This window comes from Myotis nattereri (assembly GCF_964212035.1).
Source record: "Myotis nattereri genome assembly, chromosome: X".
Lineage (NCBI taxonomy): Eukaryota > Metazoa > Chordata > Mammalia > Chiroptera > Vespertilionidae > Myotis > Myotis nattereri.
This window is the reverse complement of record NC_138078.1, coordinates 14,258,006-14,281,098: the sequence shown is the minus strand read 5'-3', so window position 1 is coordinate 14,281,098 and position 23,093 is coordinate 14,258,006. Positions and strand designations below refer to the sequence as shown.

The 23,093-nt window shown below is 38.8% G+C and overlaps 1 long non-coding RNA gene across 1 annotated transcript in view; it reads left to right on the top strand.

Annotated features, from left to right (window-relative positions):
• The window catches only part of LOC308511258, an 808,460-nt gene that overhangs the window by 469,410 nt on the left and 315,957 nt on the right, over window positions 1-23,093 (top strand). The window contains exon 3 of the long non-coding RNA XR_013995460.1: window positions 49-176. This is a non-coding gene — a long non-coding RNA (uncharacterized lncRNA). The remainder of the gene's footprint in view (window positions 1-48; window positions 177-23,093) is intronic.

Sequence of the window (23,093 nt, the reverse complement as noted above, 5' to 3'; positions counted from 1 at the left end):
CCCACCATCCAAAGTCAAATCAATTTCCATTCCTCTTTTCAATTACAGGAACATCCTATTAACAAAGGAATGGAATGGGGAGAGCAATTCTTTTGCAGAGAGAAGAAAAAGAGAGGGGAATATTTTTCACATGGAGAAGAAGGCATATCTGTCAGGAACACAGAGTGAAATGCAAGGTAACGTTTTCCTGCCCCAGTTATTTTCATTTTAAACACTGTGAAATCAATCGGTGTTTCAACAGGTTTACAAAATAATGGAGAGCAGGCCTTAGAATGTGTAACTGCTATCTGGAGATTGTGTATTCTATTGAGGGTATATAAATAAATGGGGATATTTGAGCATATATGAGTAAATATCCGAGGTATTCATTTAAAAGAATAAACATGCTTATTAGTGCTGTTGTCAGAGAGAAGAATTGGATTGAATGTTCCATAAGTTTTTCATATACTTCTCCAAGAATCTCAATATTTATGGCTTTAGTGTATGTACAAGGAATGCAAGCAAATTTCAAGTTATTATTATAACTTTCATGTAGCCATGAGTACTGAACACTATGATCTAGGAATTTGTCAGGAGTCCCTTTCAGATCTGTCTCCATTAGTTTATTAAAATTCTTATTGAAAATGAATGTTTCCTCTGCCCCAATTGTTGTCATGTATCAAACTAAAAAAGCAAAGTAAACAATTATGTTTTCAAACTTAATCAGATGGCTGTTTTAGAAGCTCTTTCCCTGTAATGAAACACAAACCACTATCAGATGCAACTATTGATATTGATGGGTAAAGAGAATTCTTTTGTTTTTAGTAATTTGCCACATTTCTTAATATGGAAAAGCCAAGAGTAAAAATTAATTCAGATAGTTGATCCTGGACTACTGGATTCTCTGTTCCTCTGTGAGAATGCTTTGAGAACTGGAAGTTTTTAATGTAATGAAAACAAAACATAAGGCCATTTGGATTTTCATTTCACACTCTTCCAACAGTCTATTGGGAGGTTTTCTTCTTGGGTTCTACCTCTGATATCAGGGAATCATTGTTTTTATGCACTCGTAATATCTTTAAACTAGTAGCCCATTGCTCAATATTGCGCAGTAGGCCACCCGCTGCTTCCGCGGGAGCTGGCAGGAACCGCAGTGCAATGCCCGGAGCTGCGCTGCTTCCACGGGAGGCAGGAGGGAGCTGCGCTGATTCCGTGGGAGGTGGGAGGGAATCACACCACTTCTGTTGGAGCATGGAGGGATTCGCGCAGATTCCATGGGAGGCGGAAGGGACCCGCGCTGCTTCCGCGGGAGGCAGGCCCGCCGTCTCCTCTCTGGGCCTGCGCTCAGCTGCAGAGGCTGTGGGCCAGCCCCCGTCCCTGTCCGTGTCCGCTCCGGACCTGGGGGGCTGGCCAGTGCTGGTGCGGTGACGAAGCAAGCATTCCACCAGGCCGCTTAAGCTGCCTGCTCTCAGCAGCCTCCTCCCCCCACCCCAGGACTGGGGGACTCGGGCAGGGCTGAGAGGACTAGGCGCCACCATCTTGTGGCCATGGGTGCTTCCAGTGATGGTTAATTGGCATATTATCCTTTTATTAGATAGGATGTTTCAAGTTCTGAGAACATGCTTTTTAATCCTGGTTAGGGCATGGGCCTACATGTCTGAAATTTAGTCAGGCAGTTCACCTCTTTGAAATTTTCATCTCTCTTCTTAAACTAGCTACTAATAACGTGGTTCCTATTCATAGCTTTACTTTTTGAAGAAAACTCATAAAGCAATTTGAAATCGGGGTCTCAAATACTCAATAGGATTAAAGTTATTAATAAGGCAAGCTATAATATCAATTTCTTCATGTAACAGAAGTGTTCCCACAGAGCTGTGTTTATTTTTTAATTGAGTAATATTGCAATGGGACTAGAAAATTTTGAAATGTGATTCTCTTAATTGGATGACTTTTAATTTAAATTCATATGAATCAAAAATTGAAAGTATAAGTTTTACTTAGCTCAGATGTGTGTGCATGCATGCTTACATGCAGGATGGGTAAAAATACGATACTGGAGACCCTACCTTGGAAGAAGAGCTCCATGGCCACTGTTCCTCAATAAAAACAATATTCAATGATAGAAAATTCTGATTTTTGTTCTTATAAAAACAGCTACTCTAAGGCTTTCTTTGAAATATAATTCATAATATTTTCAATAAATACCTTCACAGGGCCTTGCTTTACTGATGCCCTGCGCACAAAGCATAGTATGAATGCTGGTACCCACATCAAGTTTGCTCACTTTTAATAACATTAACCAGATATTGACAAATTTGTCTCAACTGTATGAGAAAAGCTTCAGAGTGTTTGTTTTCAACCTAGTTTATCCTCTTAGCCTCAGTGGGAAGGGGAAAATTTCAGTGAAATATGTGCTCAGTTTCTTGTTTGGTCCCTAATGAAATCTGTACTTGAAAAGGCTAAGTCTTTTGGAAAATTTTAGCATTAAAAAGAAATACTTGACTGCAGTTATTTTCGAAACCAAAATTAAAATATATCTGGTGAAAATGTCCAAATCATAGAGTTGCAGAGCTTTCCGATAATCATCCCTAAAAATAAATTAAAATGCTTCGTTTTCTCTGTATCCTTTTTATAATCTCAGAGAGCCTAGTATGGGGAGAGTATTATGAGTTTCTCCATTAAGTGTGTTCTCACTGCACATTAATGCCTAGTGTTTTATAGGCTTGCAATTGTCTTTTGGAGAGGTTTATACAGTTTCCAGCTGACGTGGTAGTGGCAAAAGCCAATGAACTATAAACTCAGTGCTCACCAACATGACTGCATTTGTTTGATTTACACTTCTGTGTGGTTGTTTTCTCTCTCCTTTGCATTTTTTGCTTCCAAGGCAACTAAGGCCAATAATGAGGACTGCCTGTGGCCATTTTTAGCCTAATATTATTAAAAAGGATGGCCCCAGACTGCAGCTACTGAAGCAAAGGAGCAGGAGGGAGAATGAAATTGACAGCCATCGATCAAAGCCAAATTTCAGAAAAGAAACTGTACTCTAGAACATTTGAAGGATCACAGCAAATCAGGGCTGAAAGTGGCGGCACAAGCTAGGGAGGACTTTGGAACAGGACGTAGAAATAAGGCCCTGTAAGGGTGTAAGGGGAGAAACCATAAGGAAAGCTACAGAGTCCATATAGAACTGAAGAGCAAGGCAAGAAGGGAGACAAAAGGACTTTAAGAGCACAGGTGAATACCAATATTAGAGATGAGCCCATAAGAATAATACTAATATTAGAATAATAATAAGAACACTGGTATTATAAGAATAAACTTAATATTAGAAATGGGCATGTGAGAATGCACTGTAATGGTGTAGCAGAAATCAAAGGAAAATAAGCTACAGAAAGGGAAGGACAAAAACAGAATGATGACTAGTGGTGTGTTGTTGAAGGTAAAATGAACAACAGATTGGTGGCAATGTGACAATTCTGGACTACATTTATTTATTTGTCTTTTAATTTATGTTATACTATTTATAGAATAATCTGGGTTCAGAGACCAAAGTGCAAGTCAAGGAACTAGTACTTCTTTGTTTTATGATTATGGTCATATCTGAGTCTCAGTTTGCTTGTTTGTAAAATGAGTTTGAAAGATACTGAGACTTTGAGGTCTGTGTGTGTGTGTGTGTGTGTGTGTGATATAAAAAGATACAAGATTTAAATATAACAGGCTTCCTCTATTTCCAAAAATATTTTGAAGATTTTTATAATATTAAAATATACACAGAATGAGAAAGTTATGTGGCATAAAAGCAGAGGTATGACACATATAGGAAGATATAGATTCATATAACAAAGAAAGCAAACAGCAATACTTAACTAAAGTGAGTACTAAATTTAGCTCTGAGTTTCCTGGTAGCAGAGGAAAGGGCAAAGCAAGGTGGTTTATGGAGTTTTCACAGATAAAAAGAAGTGTACAAGTTCAAGTACAAAGACCAACATTTAAAAAAATTTCCTTTTATAATTCATCATACAGAGTAAAGGTCAACAAACTAAGGAACATGGGGCAAATTCAGTCTTTTCCTTGTTCTTGTAAATAAAGTTTTATTGGAATATGGTTATGCTTTTCGGATTTTCTGTTGTCTGTGGTACCTTCTTGTTGCAATGGCAGAATTGAGTAGTTGGTACAGAGATCCTATGGCCCACAAAACCTAAAATATTTCATGCCTGAATCTTGACAGAAATAGTTTGCTATCCCCTGATATAGAACTTACTAAAAAGAATACTGAATTAGCCCTAGCTGGTTTGGCTCAGTGGATAGAGTGTTGGCCTGCAGACTGAAGGGTCCCAGTTTGGATTCTGGTCAAGGGCACATGCCCAGGTTGCAGGTTCCATCCCCAGTAGGAGTGCAGGAGGCAGCCAATCAACGATTCTCTCTCATCATTGATGTTTATATCTTTCTCCCTCTCCCTTCCTCTCTGAAATCAATAAAAATATATTTAAAAATACTGAATTAAATAATGTACATTCTGTCAAATGATGGCTGAAGAAATTACTCAAACTTCTCTCAGGAGATGTCTTTTATTAGTACCATATAAATATCCAAGATAGAAGTTTAACTCATGTTTTAGTGAAGGCATGAGAGTCCATATGTGCATGTGTATGTTGTGGCAGGGCAGGGAGGCTCTTAAGATCAATATACTCTTAAGATTTTTGCTCTCTGTTTTTTTTAATGCATATATTGTGGATCCCTACTTAGTTCTGAGAAAAAGTATTTTTCATTTCCAGATATCTTGAGATATAATTAACATATAACATTGTGTCAGTTTAAAGTATACATGTTGATTTGATATAATTATATATTGCAAAATGATTACCAGGATAGCATTAGCTAACACATCATTCATGTTATGTAATCACCATTTCTTTTTGTGGTGAGAACATTTAAGATTTATTCTCTTAGCATATTTCAAGTATACAATCCAATATTATTAACTATAATCACCATGCTATACATTAGCTCCCCACAACTTATTCATCTTATAACAGGAAGCTTGTACCCTTAGCCCAATATCTCCCCATTTCCGCTACCCCACAGTCCCTGGTAACCACCATTCTCCCTGTTTCTATGATTTTGGATTTTTTAGATTCCACATGTAAATGATAATATACAGTATTTGTCCCTTTTTATCTAACTTAGCATAAAGGTCCACCAAAAAGCTGTTAGAACTAACTAATTTAGTCAAGTTCAGGATTTGTGACAATGTGTTCTACATACAGAAAGCAGTTGTATTTCTAAATACTAGCAATGAGATATCTGAAAAAAAATAAACAATCCCATTCACAATAGCATAAAAAATAATGAAATACTTAGGAATAAATTTAACCAAGGAGTCAATAGGGTTGTATACTGAAAAACTATAAGACATTGATGAAAGAAACTGAAGAAGATACGAACAATGGAAAGGTATCCCATTATCATAGATTGGAAGAATTAATGTTGTTAAAATATACACATTACCCAAAGCTATTTATAAATTCAATGCAATCCCCATCAAGATTCCAATAGCATTTTTTATAGAAATTTAAAAAAATGTCTAAATTTTATATGGAGCCACAAAAGACTTAGAATATCCAAAGAAATCTTGAGAAAGAACAAAGCGGGAAATGATTATGAGATTTTTTTTCTAGAAGCTACATAAGATGTATTCATTTTATGCCAGACACGAACAAGAAAGTATGGAGTTTCTAGAAACTATAGGCTGACATTGTGTGTCATTAAGGAAGAGTAACCTTAGAAGGAAATAGAAACAGGGGAAGGCAAAGAAAAAAGTGATAAATAAATGAATGTTTTCTAGGTCAATTCTCAAGTAAAATTTACTCTATCTCTGGTCTTTTTGACATCACGAAGTTTAAAAGTTGTCATTGTGTAAGCCAGTTTGAAAAGTTTTATGTCATTTTGAATAAAATATTGGTGATAAACTAGTCATCTTTTAGTACTTATAGAGAAGTGAGAGAATTTGAAGAAATGGTTAGTTAACAAATATTAAAAACCTCACCTGAACTTTTGGTTAAGTCAGAGTCTACTTACAGTAGAAATCTCCAAAAATGCCTAGAAGGTAAAGATAGCATGGGCTGTACTCACATGCTTTCTGTGCTTGCTGGACAGATGGCAAAGGTAACATTCTCTTAGGAAAACTCAATGGAATCTCCCTTAGAGAACCATTATCACTTTGTAGAAAGGAAGGCTTCAAGGGATATTGCAAACCATTAAAAAGAAAAGTTTCTCAGAGCCTTCATTGAATAATAATGATTGTTCCTGTTTAGTGCAAATGAGGTACAGCAGGGAGCTCTGGGAAAATTAGGTTGTCATGGTAACTGATAACACTTTTTTTTTCTACTGGAAGTCAAGATAGTCCAAGAGGTGAGGCAAAGCCATGTTTCCTTAAAGACTTTTCCCAAGTAAATAAAATAGAAAAAGAGAAATAAAAGGAAGATCTGGCATATGCTTGAGTGCTGTTCTGCCACAAATATAACAGATTTCTAATAAAATGCTATTTTGCATAATTAGCTGACCCAGGGAAGTGAAAGTGGCATCTCTCTTTTACAATATAATTGATCCAATACAGGTGGATAGATGATTATTTTATAATCAAATTCCAAGAAACTGCTGCCCAGACAAAATATTCAGATTAAAGTTAAAATGAAAATTAAATTCTTTAAAGCCAACATTTAACATTTAGCATGAGGAGAGACTGTTTTTCTTTTGGAATTGGCTATGAACTGAAACCTGAAAAGCAATATTTAAATACTCTTTGAAAGGCATCTGAGCTTCCAGAACATAAGTTTGCTTACCTATGAAATCAGCTACTTGGGCAAGAGCTCTATTATTAAAACATCTCTCTCAGTAAAAGCCTACCAGGGAACTAAACCTGTAAAGAGATAAAATTGCAGTCTCAGGATGGAGCCTTAGCAGGAGGCTCAGAAACAGAGCTGCTGGGCTTCCTTTCTTCTTCGTAATTGTCCTTAAGACATTTTATAGAAAATAATTGACAGACATATGTCTTAGCTTCTGCGTTTTAAATAGTCACACATGAAATGTCTTAATTGCTCTTAACAGGAACTATTCTCCATCTGGTAGCAGCTTTCCAAATGGCTCAGGAAGGATGGAGTCACCAACTAAATCAGAGTAATCAACTGTAGGGCTGAATGGGTTGATGTTTGACATAGATAATTCTGCCTTTTAGTTGCTGGAAGCAAATAAACCAATTCTAGAGAGCTTGCTTTACAAATCTTATGAAAGCCTATGCAGTCATACACTGCATAATAACATTTTGGCCAATGGCCAGTTGCATATATGCCAGTGGTTCCATAAGATTATAATAGGGCTGGAAAAATTCCTATCACCCAGTGACATCATAATGACATAGTGCAAATCATTACTCATGTGTTTGTGGTGATGCTGGTGTAAACACATCTGCAGTACTGCTAGTCATATAAAAGTATACCACATACAATTATGTACATCACATAATATTTGATAATGATAATAAATGACTGTTTCTGGTTAAATGATCATTCTATACTTTTTATTTTTACCCTCACCCGAGAATATGTTTTTATTGATTTTTAGAGAAAGGAAGGGAGAGCGATAGAGAGAGAAAAACATCGATGTAAGAGAGACATGTAGATAGGTTGCTTCCTGTACACGCCCTGACTGGGGTTGGAATACGCAACCTAGGTATGTGCCTGAGAATCAAATCCGCAATGTTTCGTTTTATGAGACAATGCTCCAGCCAACTGAGCCAACCTGCCAGAGCTAATACTATACTTTTTCCCCCCATTGCTCTTTTTTAAAAATCTTCATTGTTGAGATTCTTACAGATGTCCCTCTCCCCCCCCCCCCTATAGCTCCCCTCCACCCGGTTCCCACCCCACCCCAGGCCCTCGCCACCCTATTGTCTGTGTCCATAGGTACTGCATACATGCATATAAAATCTTTGTCTAATGTCTTCCCGCACACCCCCTCACCCCTTCCCTCTGAGAATCGTCAGTCTGTTCCATTTCCATGCCCCTGATTCTATTCCATTCACCAGTTTATTCTGTTCATCAGATTTTTTTATTCATTTGATTTTTAGATTCACTTGTGGATAGATACGTATTTGTTGTCACTTTGTTGCTCATAATTTCTTATCTTTACCTTTTTCTTCTTCCTATTCCTAAAGAATACCCTTTAGCATTTCATATAAAACTGGTTTGGTGGTGATAAACTCCTTTAGTTTTTTCTTGTCTATGAAGCTCTTTATCTGACCTTCAATTCTGAATGATAGCTTTGCTGGGTAGAGTAATCATGGTTGTAGATTCTTGCTATTGATCACTTGGAATATTTCTTGCCACTCCCTTCTGGCCTGCATAGTTTCTATTGAGAAATCAGCTGACAATCGTATGGGTACTCCCTTGTAGGTAACTAACTGTTTTTCTCTTGCTGCTTTTAAGATTCTCTCTTTGTCTTTTGCCCTTGGCATTTTAATTATGATTTGTCTTGGTGTGGTCTTCTTTGGATTCCTCTTGTTTGGGGTTTTCTGTGTTTCCTGGACTTGTAAGTCTATTTCTTTCACCAGGTAGTGGAAGTTTTCTGTCATTTCTTCAAATAGGTTTTCAATATCTTGTTCTCTCTCTTCTTCTGGCACCCCTATAATTCGGATGTTGGTACACTTGAAGTTGTCCCAAAGGCTCCTTACAGTATCTTCATATTTTTGGTTTCTTTTTTCTTTTTGCTCTTCTGGTTGGGTGTTTCTTGCTTCCTCATATTTCAAATCATTGACTTGATTCTTGGGATCATTTAGTCTACTGTTGAATCCCTGTATATTATTCTTTATTTTAGTCAGTGTATGCTTAATTTCTGACTGGTCCTTTTCCCTTTATTTTAGCATTATCACTAAGATCCTTGAAGGTTTCACTAAGTTTCTCAGAGGTTTCTAGCTGTGGTTTAGAAATCTATATCCAGTAGTTTGCTTTCTTCCATTTCATTCATTGTGACATGTTTCTTTGTCTCCACATTTTGGCTGCTTCCTTGTGTTTGTTTCTATGTATTGGGTAGCTGCTAAGTCTCTTTGAGTTGATAGAGTGGCCTTGTGTGGTAGGTGTCCTATAGGGCCCAGTGGCTCAGCCTCCCCAGTCACCTGAGGTGGATACTCTTGGTGCACCCCTTTGTGGGCTCTGTGCACAGTCTTGTTGTAGTTGAGACTTGATTGCTGTTGGTGTCACTGGGAGGAATTGACCTCCAGGCCAGTTGGCTGTGGGGACCAGCTGAGACTACAGTGGGAGAACTGCTGTGTAGGATACACCCTTATGGGCCAGGACTTGCTTCAATGGGGCTTTGGTATTCACTGAGTCTTCCCCTTGAGTGTGTCACTTATGGATGTGATGAGTTGTAATCTGGTATGGTCTCACACTGACCATTGGGTACACTGGCTCTTGGATCTCCAAGAGGGTGCAAAGTCAGCCACTGCCTGGGACCACCCAGCAGGAGCTACAGAGATACCTGAAGATTCCTCCTCTTTGTATTGGGTTTGGAAGTACACAGAGGAGGCCCAGTTGAGAAGCAAGGTAGGCTGGTCCTGGTGCTGACCTTGGGCCTTTTATTGATAGCTTTGGGGCTCCCTGACCCAGCTGCATCTTGTTTGACAGGTTTTAGGCCATTCATGTGCAAAAGCCACTGCTCACAGGTTGGATGGGATTGTAATTTGGGTGGGATGGGGTCTCAGGGAATCTCCAGGGTGGAGCAAACAGAAATGGCTGCCAGTCAGCCCTGCACCAGAGAGGTCCCAGCATGGGAACAATGACCTCTGCAAGCATCTCCATCTGGAAGAAAGCCGCCTCCGGGATCCTGCCCCAATGCCAGACAGTCCAGTTTCTCCCTGTATGTGTCTGGGTCCCCCAGATCCTCACACTGGCACTGGAGCTCAGAGCAAGTGGGAGCTTGTAAATTCAATTGGCAGTGCCAGCATTTTAAGAGCAATAGCTTAGTCTCCAGCAGCCTGTGTGTCACTCAGCCCCAATCTCACTGGTTTTTACAGTCTGTAGTTCTTATTGCCTGTAGGGACTTCTTTCCCCAGATCTGGGGCCCTGGGCTGGGGGTCTGGTGTGGGGCTGGGACTCCTTGCTCCTCCAGGTGTCCTCCATAGAGGCAATCTCCCTTCTGATTAAAAAAGCAGCACACACGGGTGCAGGACCAGCCCGTTCCACGCCTCTGCACCTCCTACCAGTCTCAGTGTGTTTTCTTCTTTACTTCTCTAATTGCAATACTTCCACTCAGCCAGCTTTCCCTCGGTTCTGGATGATAGTAATTTTGATGTGGTTGTGGGAGGCAGCAATTACAGGTATTTACCTATGCTGCCATCTTGGTTCCTTGATACTGTACTTTTTATCCTTATTTTAGTTTACTCTTTCAACTTATTAAAAAGAAAGTTTGCTATAAAACAGTATGCTGTGTTATGCTGGCAGGAGCCTCACACACACATCATGTTTACCATGTCTCTTGATTACATCAGTTTCTCTTGTGCTTGACTTAATCTCATGTTGTTTTGTTCATTATGATGAGTGTACAAAATCTGCTGCTAATGTTGCCAGTAAGAGGCCACATCAAGTGATTGACCCGAAAATCAAATTAAAAGTGATTAAGCACTACAAAGGTAGAAAATCAGTGATGATTATTGCTCGCCAGTCAGGCATTTCTCATTCCACCATCGCTGAGATCTTGAAGAACAAGAACAAAATGATGGAAGCTGTCAATGGATCCTCTTCACTGAAGGCAATGTCACTAACATAAATTCAAGAAGGGTCTTTATCAGACATGAAGAAACTTCTAATGACCTGGATTGAAGACCAGCCACAGAAACATGTCCCTCTTAATACAATGATGACCACAGCCAAAGTAAAGTTTGTGATGTTTAAAGAAAAGACTGGACCCAACTATAATGCTGAATTTACTGCTAGCTCAGGGTGCTTAAAGGATTCCAGAACCGTTACTCATTACATAATGTGAAAGTGAGTGGTGAGTCTGAGAGTGCTGATGTGAAGGCAGCCGAGGAACTTTTGAAAACCCTAGATATGCTGATTATGGAGGAAAGTTACTTGCCAGAGCAAATATTCAATATGGATGAAACTTCCCTATGCTGGAAATAGATGCTGGACTTTCTTTCTCTGTTAAGGACTTTCATGCAGAAGGAGGCCAAAGCAATGCCAGGTTTCAAGGCTTTTAAGGACAGGATAATAGTCTTGCTTAAGGGCAATGTTACATAAAGCCTATAAATTGAAACCCTTTGTGATATGCGAAAGTGAGAACCCTACAGCCTTCAAGCACATCAATAAGCACACGCTGCTAGTGTCCTACAGGAGCAATTAAAAAGTCATGGATGGCCCAGCGCCTCTTCCAAGATGATGTCCTGAATTGCTATGTCAGCAAAATGAAGAAGTACTGTTTGGAGAATAATATAGCTTTCAAGATTTTGCTTATTGTTGATAATGCTCCCAGAAGTCTTCCTTTTATTGGCGATCTTCATCCCATGTCAAAGTGGTGTTTCTCCCTCCAAACAACACCTCTTTGATCCATAGCAGCTTTTAAAGCTTATTACCTGAGGAGGGCCTTTGCCTAGGCCAGTGGTCGGCAAACTGCGGTTCGCGAGCCACATGCAGCTCTTTGGCCCCTTGAGTGTGGCTCTTCCACAAAATACCAGTGCAGCCATTCACGTACAGTGTGATTGAAGCTTTGTGGCCCATGCGCAGAAGTTGGTATTTTGTGGAAGAGCCACACTCAAGGGGCCAAAGAGCCACATGTGGCTCGTGAGCCGCAGTTTGCCGACCACTGTGCCCTAGGCTATTGCTGCGACTGAGGAAGATAGTGATGCAATTCTGGAAGGATTACAGCATCAATGACTGCATCAAGAACCTTGCTTAGGCTTTGGCAGATGTCACTAAGGAGTGTGTTGAAGAGCATGTGGAAGAAGATGCTCAGGAGGTTCATCCATAACTTCAGAGGTTGCAAACATCAACAAGACTATAGTTGAGATGGCAAACAACCTTAACCTAGGTGTGGGTAGGATGACATTGAGGAGCTCCTAGAGGTGGTTCCTGAGGAGCTGACTAATGAAGAGTTGTTGGAACTGGAAGAAGAGGCATGAATTTACACTGACAATACTTAAAGTAAATATATTTATATCATGCAGCATATGAGAGACCCATGGAGGGGTCTGTCTACCTGGGTTCTTGTACCAAAACACCCCCATATCTGACAGGTTTATTTGAATAATCCCTTAAGAAGTTATGGTCAACTTATTAGTTTTTTTTTTTTAATAAAGAACATGGATGTTTTATTTTCTGAGTCCTGTATTTTGTTATCACAAATATATTTATTGTTTTGCTCATTAATTCAGTTAAGTATTTATTTGCTGTTGACTAAGTAAAAGGCATTGTTTTAGGTGCAGCAGAAAAATCTGAGCCCGGTTTTATTCTTTTGTAGTTAATTTGTTCTATCCAACATGGATACTTTTGTATGTGTCTAAAAACGGAGTACTTTCCATCACTTTTTCCTGTTATATAGTGAGCCCTTCCAATTTGTCAGTCTTCATGGTCTTCCCTGCCCTGGCAAAATATCAATGTCAATGGAGCTGGGAAGGTTATTGGGAGCACCCCGGGCAAAGATGCCAGACATACTATTTCCACTGAACAGTCAGCAGTTTTTCAATGCTTCTTACATTGCCACATGCCTTTGAATGCTGCCATAGTGTTGAAATGGTTGGTTTTGTTAATTTTGTTGAGCTTTCTGGTTGCATTTTGGAGAGAGGATTTGCCTAGTTCCTCACTCAGTCGTGGCCAGAGTCTGTTTTGGGCTACCATATTTTAAGCCATGAGTGGAAAATTTTGAGACAATGCTCCTTTACAAAATTATTTTTTTCTTCCAGAATCCAGGGTGGCCTCTTTAACTTTTCCACCAATAGTTGAGAGCACAAGGAACCTACCTGTACATAAAATGTAACTAGAGTTAACCTATTTTGCAAAGTATGCAGTTTTTACAGATGTGCTAAGTAACTATTAGCAATTATGCTACAGAGGTATTTAAAATGCAATGGGCACAGCCTTTGTTATTAAGTCTCTTCCTTGAGCAGTTGCTTAGAGTAGGTACAACTGAGATGTCAGTGGGAATTTCCCTGAGGAAACCGAAGATATATGTTGCCCGTAGAATGTCATAGATGGTAAACTGGACTTTGATATGGATAAAGATCAGTGGATAACAAATAGAATAAGGATAGAAGCAAATCAGCACATAATATTTCCTTTAGTTCCTCCTAGTAGCTTTTTCTAGGTTCCAACAAGTCTGGATTGGAGTTAATACCACAGCAACACTTGGTAATAATTCTCTCATACATTTATTATATCTCATATATGTCTGTCTATTTTATGAAATGAGTATGGGTTATATACAAATATGCTATAGAGACTATTGATTAAAGATACTGGACATAGTGAGGTTACATGTTAAATTGCAAATTTTTATTCAGTAGAGATACAAATAATTTCTGTGCTGTGGAAAAGACAATTCCACAGCTTACAGTTTAGTGCTCTGCAGACAATTATTGGTTTTGTATTTAAGCTACCCATCTTACCCTAACTTTCTTTATTGAATTGCCTACAAATAGTTATCACCTTAAACATTCTTTGAATTGGTCTTAACATTTAATTGATTCCTTCATTAATTTTGAATAAAATTTCTGACATGAGAGTTACCATTTTAAGTTATCAAAAATGATATTTTAGCAATATATTTGTATATGTGTAGAGAGAGGGAGACAGGGAGGGGGCGAGAGAGATCATATTGTTCAGTACACTGTGAATAATTATTTCCATGTAATGGGTCCCATTATAATTTTTCCATTTTAAGACCCAGAGTTAGGAGAAACCTTTTTGATACAGTTGATTCATATGCATTGATAAATGAAAGAATGCATAACAATACTCAGATTGCATTGGAGAGATCATTTTATGTAGTTATCATGTGAATATTATTGTCTATCTAGCTTTGGGGAAGATTTCTCCTTTGCTGAAGCTTTGCAACTAAGACAATTTACTCATTGACTTTTCCTTAAATCAGATGCATATAGATCTTGTGGAGGTTCCTGGTGCCTAGGATGATTCCATGGGGGCTAGACTCATATCTCAGAAATGTAGGATGGCATATCTTGGTCTGCTTTAGAGAAAGATGAACACAGTAGGGGGACTACATCTACTGACTTTATTCAAGTAATACTTGTGAACAATTTTTGTCTTGTTATCTGCTTGTGAAGTTTCTTATCTTTCCTCTTCTGGAAGAAAATATTGTTCTCCAATTGAAAAAGCCATAAGGCTAAAAATAACCTTTTCGACCTGCGTTTGTGGCTATGATATGCAGGGGCCACCTAGAGAATGGCATAGCGTTAGGCTTGAGAAGTAGGCAGTGGGGAGCATGGCATCTGGCATGCTATGTTAGGGAGTTTATGGTTTTTTCTGAAGCCCCATCGCCCCCCTCCATTGGCCTTTACCAAATCATTATCCATGTCCATGGGGTAGGCATATATGTTGTTTAGCTAATCCCTTCACCTTCTTCATCCAGTCACTCCCCTCCTTTCAGACACTGGACAGTCTATTCCATGTATTCATGCTTCTGGTTCTATTTTGTTTGTCAGTTTATTTTGTTCATTAGATTCCACATAATAGTGAGATCCTATTATATTTGTCTTTCTCTGACTGGCTTATTTCACTTAGCATAATACTCTCCAGGTTCCTCCTTGCTATTGAAAAGGGTAAACATTTCTTCTTTTTACACAGCTGCATAGTATTCCATGGTGTAATTGTACCACAGCTTTTATATCCACTCATCTGATGATGGGGACTTGGGCTGTTTATAGATCTTGGCTATTGCAAATGATGCTGCTATAAACATAGGGATGCATGTATTCTTTGTTACTGGTGTCGCAGGATTCTTAGGATATATTCTCAGAAGTGGGATTTCTGGGACAAAAAACAGTTCCATTTTTTACATTTTTTTAGTAAACTCCATTCTGTTATCCATAGTGGCTGCACCAGTCTGCATTTCCACCAATATTGCACTAGGGTTCCCTTTTCTCCACATCCTCACCACTACTTCTTGTTTGTTGATTTATTGATAGTAGCTATTCTGACAGGTATGAGGTGATACCTCATTGAGTTTATCTAAATGTGGTATAATGTGTGGACATTTTATGACTTTAATAAGATTTTAATTTATTTTATTTCATAAAAAGAATAATTATTCTGAACTTTCTAACTCTAAATATTGGTTTGATATTCAAATAAGCTTACATATGCCTACATAATTTTTGAAATTATAAAAATTTGTGTTCAACTAAATTTTTTTCATTCTGACAGACTATTTCTATTAACAATAATTATGCTTTTAAATTTGAAAGCTTAAGCATAATTTTAAACATCTTTAATTAATTTAAATATTTGGACGACTGTTAAGTTAATTTATAGGTAATAAATACCAAGAGAATTTGAAAGAATGAATGCTGAAAATTTTATTACAAAGCTTATATGCTTTTATTTAGAAACTAGAGGCCCAGTGCACAAAAATTTGGGCACTCAGGGTGTCCCTTAGCCCGGCCTGTGCCATCTTGCAGTCTGGGACCCTTTGGGGGAGGTCCACCTGCTGGCTTAGGCCTGCTCCCCAGGGGGATGGGGCCTAAGCTGGCAGTCAGACATCCCTCCAGCAGCCCGGGAGCCCATGGGGGATGTCCACTTGCTAGCAGGGAGCAGGCCTAGGCTGCAGTCGGACATTCTTAGTGCTGCTGAGGAGGCGGAAGAGGCTCCCGCCACCACCACTGTGCTGGCAGCCATCAGCCTGGCTTGTGGCTGAGCAGAGCTCCCCCTGTGGGAGCGTACTGACCACCAGAGAGCAGCTCCTGTATTGAGCGTCTGCCCCTGGTGGTCAGTGTGTGTCATAGTGACCAGTCATTCCCAGTCTTTCTGCTGTTAGGGTCAGTTTGCATATTACCCTTTCATTATATAGGATAGAGGCCTGGTGCATGGGTGGGGGCAGGCTGGTTTGCCCTGAAGGGTGTCCCAGATCAGGGTGGGGGTCCCACTGGGGTGCCTGGCTCCAGCTCCATGGCTGTGCCATCTTGGTTGGGTTAATTTGCATACTTGCTCCTGATTGGCTGGTGGGCGTAGCTTGTAGGTATAGTGGAGTGACACCAATTTGCATGTTTCTCTTTTGTGTGTGTGTGTGTGTGTGTGTGTGTGTGTGTGTGTGTGTGTGTATTAAAGTTAAACATAGAGTTACCTTTTTAAATAAACAGTTTAATATTACCTTCAGGGGAACCCAAATCAGACCTTGATAAGAATAGTTACTGGCTATACGCCAAGAGAATTTTACTCTTCTACGTTCTTATACTATTGGTTCCTCTGTTTAATTGACCACAGCCATCAAATCTTATTATCTAAGTGTGTTATCCTTCCCCCTGATGCTGTCATGAAAGCTCCACTCTAGGATAGGTTTTAGTCTAAAATTTGTAAAGACAACAACTCCAAATAACCAGTCTCAGGTCTCTGTGGGAAGGACTTTGCCATATCCCATGAACTATTGACACTTCCAGGAATAAACTTTTGGGGAAGACCTCGAGCTGAAAATGCTTAGACAACTTTCAAGCTGTACTATGGACTATTAAGAATTAGAGAAATCGTTTTAGTCTGCAAGCAGATATATGTCATGAATGCCAATTGCTGATCAGAATAAAAACATTAATGACACAAGACTAAACTGTTGATGAAAATATAAAACTATGATTATTTTTTGGAATGGTGTTAATATTTGGATTCCCCCCCCCATATATGAAGAAGCCTTTTTTATCTTAAGCTTTTCTTAACTCTAACTTTAGAATATTATGATTTTGTAAAAGGAAAATATTTTAATGGTTTTTTGGTCTCATTGGAGCCCATTCCCAATTAAAAAAATGTACTTAGACTTCTTCCTTTTCATGGAAATATAATGTTTTACATAGGCTCAAAGAGAATCTACCTTCATTTTCCCTGATGTAATTGGATATATTAGTTTTCCAACCAGGGCCATTCCATGCAATGAGTGTCCCATTTTAAAATGATACTAATTTGATGAAGTATGAAATGCCACTATTAAATAACAATAATTTACAAGACCTCTTAAAACTGAGCAATAAGGAAATAAACAACCCAATTAGAAATGAGCCAAAGATCTGAACAGACCTCACTAAAGAAGATATACAGGACACATATGTAATACCTTAATCAATAAAGAAATTTAAAAAACAAACAAACAAACAACAACAACAAAAAGAAGATGTACAGATGTCAAGTAAGCATGTGAAAAGATGTTCAACATTACATACATTAGGGAGCCGCAAATTAAGACAGGAGTGAGATACTACAACAACCTATTCGATGGCCAGAATTCAAAACACTGGCCACACCAAATGCTAGAAGGATGTGGGGCAACAAGAGCTTTCATTCATTGCTGATGGGAATGCAAAATGATACAGCCACTCTGGAAGACAGGAGGAAGTTTTTCATGAAACGAAACATACTCTTCCCATATGATCCAGAGATCAGTCCTTGCTATTTTTATCCAAAATGAACATATTAGATGTTTAGTAACTTTACTAGTATTAGAGTCACTAGTTAGTTACTGTTAGTTGCAACTTAGTCATTCAGCTCTGAAGTAAGATATTCATTTCACGTCACTCCATCATCTCCGCAGACAATTTCAGACTGCAATAGTTTACTGTTTGAGTGGAAAACACTTCCATAAAGAGAATCTCTATTAAATTTGTGGATATGGTAATCAATTGGCTTATTTTTAGAAACCATCTCTGTGAACAGTTTTAAAAATTAAAGTTAGACATTTGAGATGATTACAGAATAAAATCTCTTGTAATATTTCAACTTTATTTTTACTCTAACAGTATGAAAATATAAAAATTCAGAAGTTATGCCTAAGTTAGTCATTAATAATACCATTTTATTTTTTCTTAAGGGGTAAGATATCTCTGTGATATTACTGATATGAATGATTATATTCAAAGACAGAAAAACTCAATTTATTTTAAGGCATAAATAATGTCAGTGTCAGAGCTAGTTTTCAAAGCAAATGGTTTAATGGTGTGATATGGTCAAGTGCTTTCATATGATTCTATAAAATGGATTGAAAGAATAAATCATTTCATTTGCCATTTACAGCTTAATTTAATGATACCACCATTCCCTTGATAAATTTTGTACAGGGAAAGGAATGAAGTCTAGCTGTTTGTATATTGAGAGTATAAATATGTTTGCGTTAAGCAAATAGGAATGGAGCTGATGTGTACTTGTATTCTGGTGAAATGATCTTTGCTCTCACAACAAAGAACTTCACTGATAACTAAGAATCAAGAGAAGGTTTTTATTCAAATGTCACATTTATTCAAAGAAGAATAATATATACCTCTCTTGCTTTTATACTGCCTGAGCAGGCAGAAAACACTTCTAGCTTCTATTTTAAATGATATCTATGATTATTGTCAGGGCACAGAAAAAGAAAATGTGAAATGCAGTTTCACTCTGCAAAAGGTAAGATAAATGCCTCTGCTCTCTCTTTCATGTATTATACCATTATGTTTGTGAAATATCCCTCAACATTTCAAACTTCGACTGAGAAATTGTGATAGAAATAGAAAAAGGTAAGGCAATAAATAATTTAATATTAATTAATTTAGCCCTGTTGGCTTATGGGTTCTCTCTAATATTTGCAAAACTGTTGCTCCAGCTTGCACTGTCTGCATCACAACCAAAATATCCATAAACGTAGCCACCTACAAAGAGAAACAGAGGAACATACCCCTCCTTTGCCAAATTTTGCCCTACTATGCTTTAAGATTTTAGAAGTCCTTAGACAAATAGCACAGGCAAGTGCAAAACCAGAACCTCTTCATTCCATTGCTACCAAGTTTAGTGAACTCTACCTTGGAAATACCGAGAATCCCTGCAACTAAAACTACATTTAGCCCTAACTGGTTTGGCTCAGTGGATAGCATTGGCCTGCGGACTCAAGGGTCTCGGGTTCGATTCTGGTCAAGGGCATGTGCCTTGGTTGCGGGCACATCCCCAGTGGGGGGGGGGGGGGTGCAGGAGGCAGCTGATCGATGTTTCTCTCTCATTGATGTTTCTGGCTCTCTCTCTCCCTTCCTCTCTGTAAAAAATCAATAAAATATATTTTTTAAAAAAACAGCTACGTTTAATTTATGTTTAACTGAACGTTTCATTTTTTTAAATTGGCACTTTGTCTTATTTGGAGCAAAGCACCCCTGTCATGCTTATGGTTTAGGAAATTCTAACTCTGAAATAAGCAAGGTTAACAAATTTTGAATGCCTAACTTCTAATTGGCTTCATCTGTGAAGCCAACAGATATTTATTGAGCACCTATTATGATAAGCTCTTTTTTTGGAAACTGGTCTTGTTTATGTTCTTTTCTCTGCCTTTCAAAATCATCATAGCAAAATTTCAAAACCCTAAAATTCCTGAGAAAATGAAGCAGAGGCAAATAATGTTTGATAGGGTGAAGAGGTTCCATACATTTTCTGTTGTGTAGTGCTTCTCAGAAAGATCCAGACTGGGTGGTGGTCTGTTTTTAAGAGCAAAGCCAAAATTTCATAAAAGAATAAAATACTTTAAATATCACAAAATTAAGCTATTCACAAATAACCATCCTATATAATAAAAGGCCAATAAGCAAATCGACTGCACCGTGGAATGAATAGTCACTATGAAGCACACTGACCACCAGGGGGCAGACGTTCAATGCAGGAGCTGCCCCCTGGTGATCAGTGTCCTCCCACAGGGGGCGCACCACTCAGCCAGAAGCTGGGCTCACCAGTGGGCTCATGGCTGGCGAGTGCAGCTGGGGTGGTGGGAGCCTCTCCCACCTCCACAACAGTGCTAAGGACCCCTTGGGGGATGTCCGCTGCCGAGGGGTCCCAGACTGCGAGAGGGTGCAGACCAGTTTGAGGGACCTCTCTCCCCGGCCCCAGTGCATGAATTCCGTGCACTGGGCCTCTAGTCATTAATATTAGATTAGATATCATTATACATATCTTCGTATGCGCATAGCAGAATGATATAAAATGTTTGTATTAGGCAGGGTTCAATCAAAGAATCAGAATTTCTGAGTTATGAAGTAGAGGTTTTATTATAGAAATCCGACCTTGCACAGTTGTGGGAGTAAAGGAGAGGAGTGGAAAAATCAAAGGAGGAATTGCCAACCAATCTGAAAAGCCAAGCAGGTCCAGTTAAGTGGGAAGCTGTCTTTGTGTAGCTTCCACATCAATGGTCTGGCACCAAGTATCTGCTGGTGAGTTCAGGGTTGCTGTTGATGAGTAGGAAGAACTGGATACAGTTTCAAGGACAAGATATAAAGCCACTCAGAACCTTTGTCTCTATCACTACATCTAGTCACCATGACCTTCAGATAACAGTGCCTTTAGCATCACTTCTGTCTTTCAAATATTGAACAAATTTATAATTTGGACAACTAGAACCCAGAATGCATAGGGAAGGAATTCTGGGAAATGTGTGTCCAGCTTAGCCAAGTTGAACAGTATAAACTACCACAAAGTAATTTATAAATTGGAATTATACTGTAAATGTGATTTTAGAATGAAGTATTCAATTTTATTTTTCTTAAACAGAAGAAAAAGAAACTGAAGGAATTCAGATAAGTGTTCTTCATTGCACTTTATTACAAGATAGCTGATTTTCTAAATGATCATTTTAGATATTAAATACATTTTGAACACGATTAGGGGCTGGAGTTATGATTTTTCATTGAACTATATTAATTACATTTAGGCAAATTTGATTAAATTTGTAGCATGACAAAAAGAGATAATTTATCTTACATTTCCTCCTGTCACATCCCCATTTTGTGCTTTTTAAGTTAAATTTATTTTTTTTTATTTTGTTAAAGCTTATAACAATTTTATTTTGTTCAGTACCATTAATTTTGGCATCCATTAAGTATTATTCTATACTTACATGAATGTAATGCCCATGACCTAGACTCTTGCCATGACCATTCTTCGTTCTAAGTATTCTCTTGTCTGGATTTTTTCAACTAGTTCTTTCATGAAAGGCTTATAGTACTGTATATATCTGTCCTATTTGAGTATTAGTGCTTGTTGCCTTTATATTTGTAAAACTTCTTAACGTATCATAATGTTCTTAGAACGTAATTTATTTTTCTAAAACTTATATACATACTAGAGGCCCAGTGCATGAAAATTTGTGCACTGGGGAGGGGGGTTCCTCAGCCTGGCCTGAGCCCTCTCACAGTCTGGGAGCCCGCAGGGATGTCTTACTGATAGCTTAGGCCTGCTCCCTGCAGTCTGGCCTCCCACTGTGGGAGTTGACCTGGCAGCAGATCAGGGGCTAGCGCCCCGCCCCCCCTCCCCCATCGCCCCTCTGCTGCTGCTGGTTGCTGCCGCCTCCTCCCCCTCCCATCGCCGTCCCCTCCCTCTGCCCGCTGGCATGGGCCTTGGCTGGGCTGCCGCCAGTTGCTTGCCGGCCCTTCCCCCGCTCGGTCAATTTGCATATTACGCTTTTATTATATAGGATATGCATAACCAATGGACACAGAAAATAGTGTAGTGAAGGCCTCGGGTGGGACAGGGGTTGGAAGGAGGAGAGCAAGGAAGGGTGAATTCAGGGACATCTGTAATACTGTCAAAAATAAAAAATAAAATAAAATGTGTATCCATGGCCCCATTTTCTTCTGGCATTTAAGATAGTTGTGGATAAACCTGAGAACAGTATGTGTTCATCCCTGTAGATGAAGTTCTTTTGCCAGACAGTTGAGAATCCTTTATTTATAGTTAAAGTTAAGTAATTTTACCAGGATTTGAACATTTTGTACTTTCCTAGAACATTTCTTGTATCTGTAATCTAGGTTCATTTTTTTTTTTTACAAATCAGAGAAATTTTCTTAAATTAATAAATAATTATATCTACTCCATTTGTCAAGATTTATGTCATTCATTTTCATAGATGAAATTTTAGGTTCAAAACAAAACTAAGCAGAAAGTAGAGATTTCCTGGAGGAAAAAGAAAGAAAAAAATAATAAAAACAAACAAATGAAAAGTAGAGATTTTCCATTACCCTACACACATACATATACATGCACACACACTTTACAATAGATGAGCCAACATTGACACAGTATTATCACCCTAAATCCAATTTATATTAGACTTCTCTCTAGGTGTTGTACATTCTTTGGTTTTTGACAACTGTATAATGACATGTAGCCACCATTTTACTCTAATACAGGATAGTTTCACTGCCCTAAAAATTCTCTGTGCTCTATTACCACTGATTTTTTTGTTATTGTTTTCATAGTGTAGACCTTTCTAAAATGTCGTAAGGATGGAACCATATAGTATGCAGCCTTTTCAGGTTGGCTTCTCTCATCTATATAATAAAAGCTTAAGCGACCATTATGACGGAACGACCTGAACGACTGGTTGCTATGATGCTCACTGACCACCAGGGGGCAGACACTCAATGCAGGAACTGCCCCCTGGTGGTCAGTACGCTCCTGCAGGGGTAGCGCTGGGCAGCCAGAAGCCGGGCTCATGGCTGGTGAGCGCAGTGGCAGTGGCAGGAGCCTCTCCCACCTCGGTGGCAGCGCTAAGGAGCAGCAAGCCGAGAGGTAAGGAGCAGGCCTAAGATGGCAGGCGGACATCCCCCAAGGGCTTACAGACTGTGAGAGGGCACAGGCCGGGCTGAGTGATCCCACCCCCACACCCAGTGACAAATTTTGTGTACCCGGCCTGTAGTTTAGTAATATGTTTGTTGTTATATTTTTATGTATTTAAAGTTTTTTTCTATCTTTTTATTCATCTTACCCATGTTTAGACATGTGGTGCAGAATTCTATTTTTTCTTTGCCTGACTGCAATATCTGGGCATCTGTTTGAAGATGAGATATTGAGGATATGTGTTATCTTGGAAGATGGGAAAATCCAGGTGGGTGTCTGTACAGTCTGATA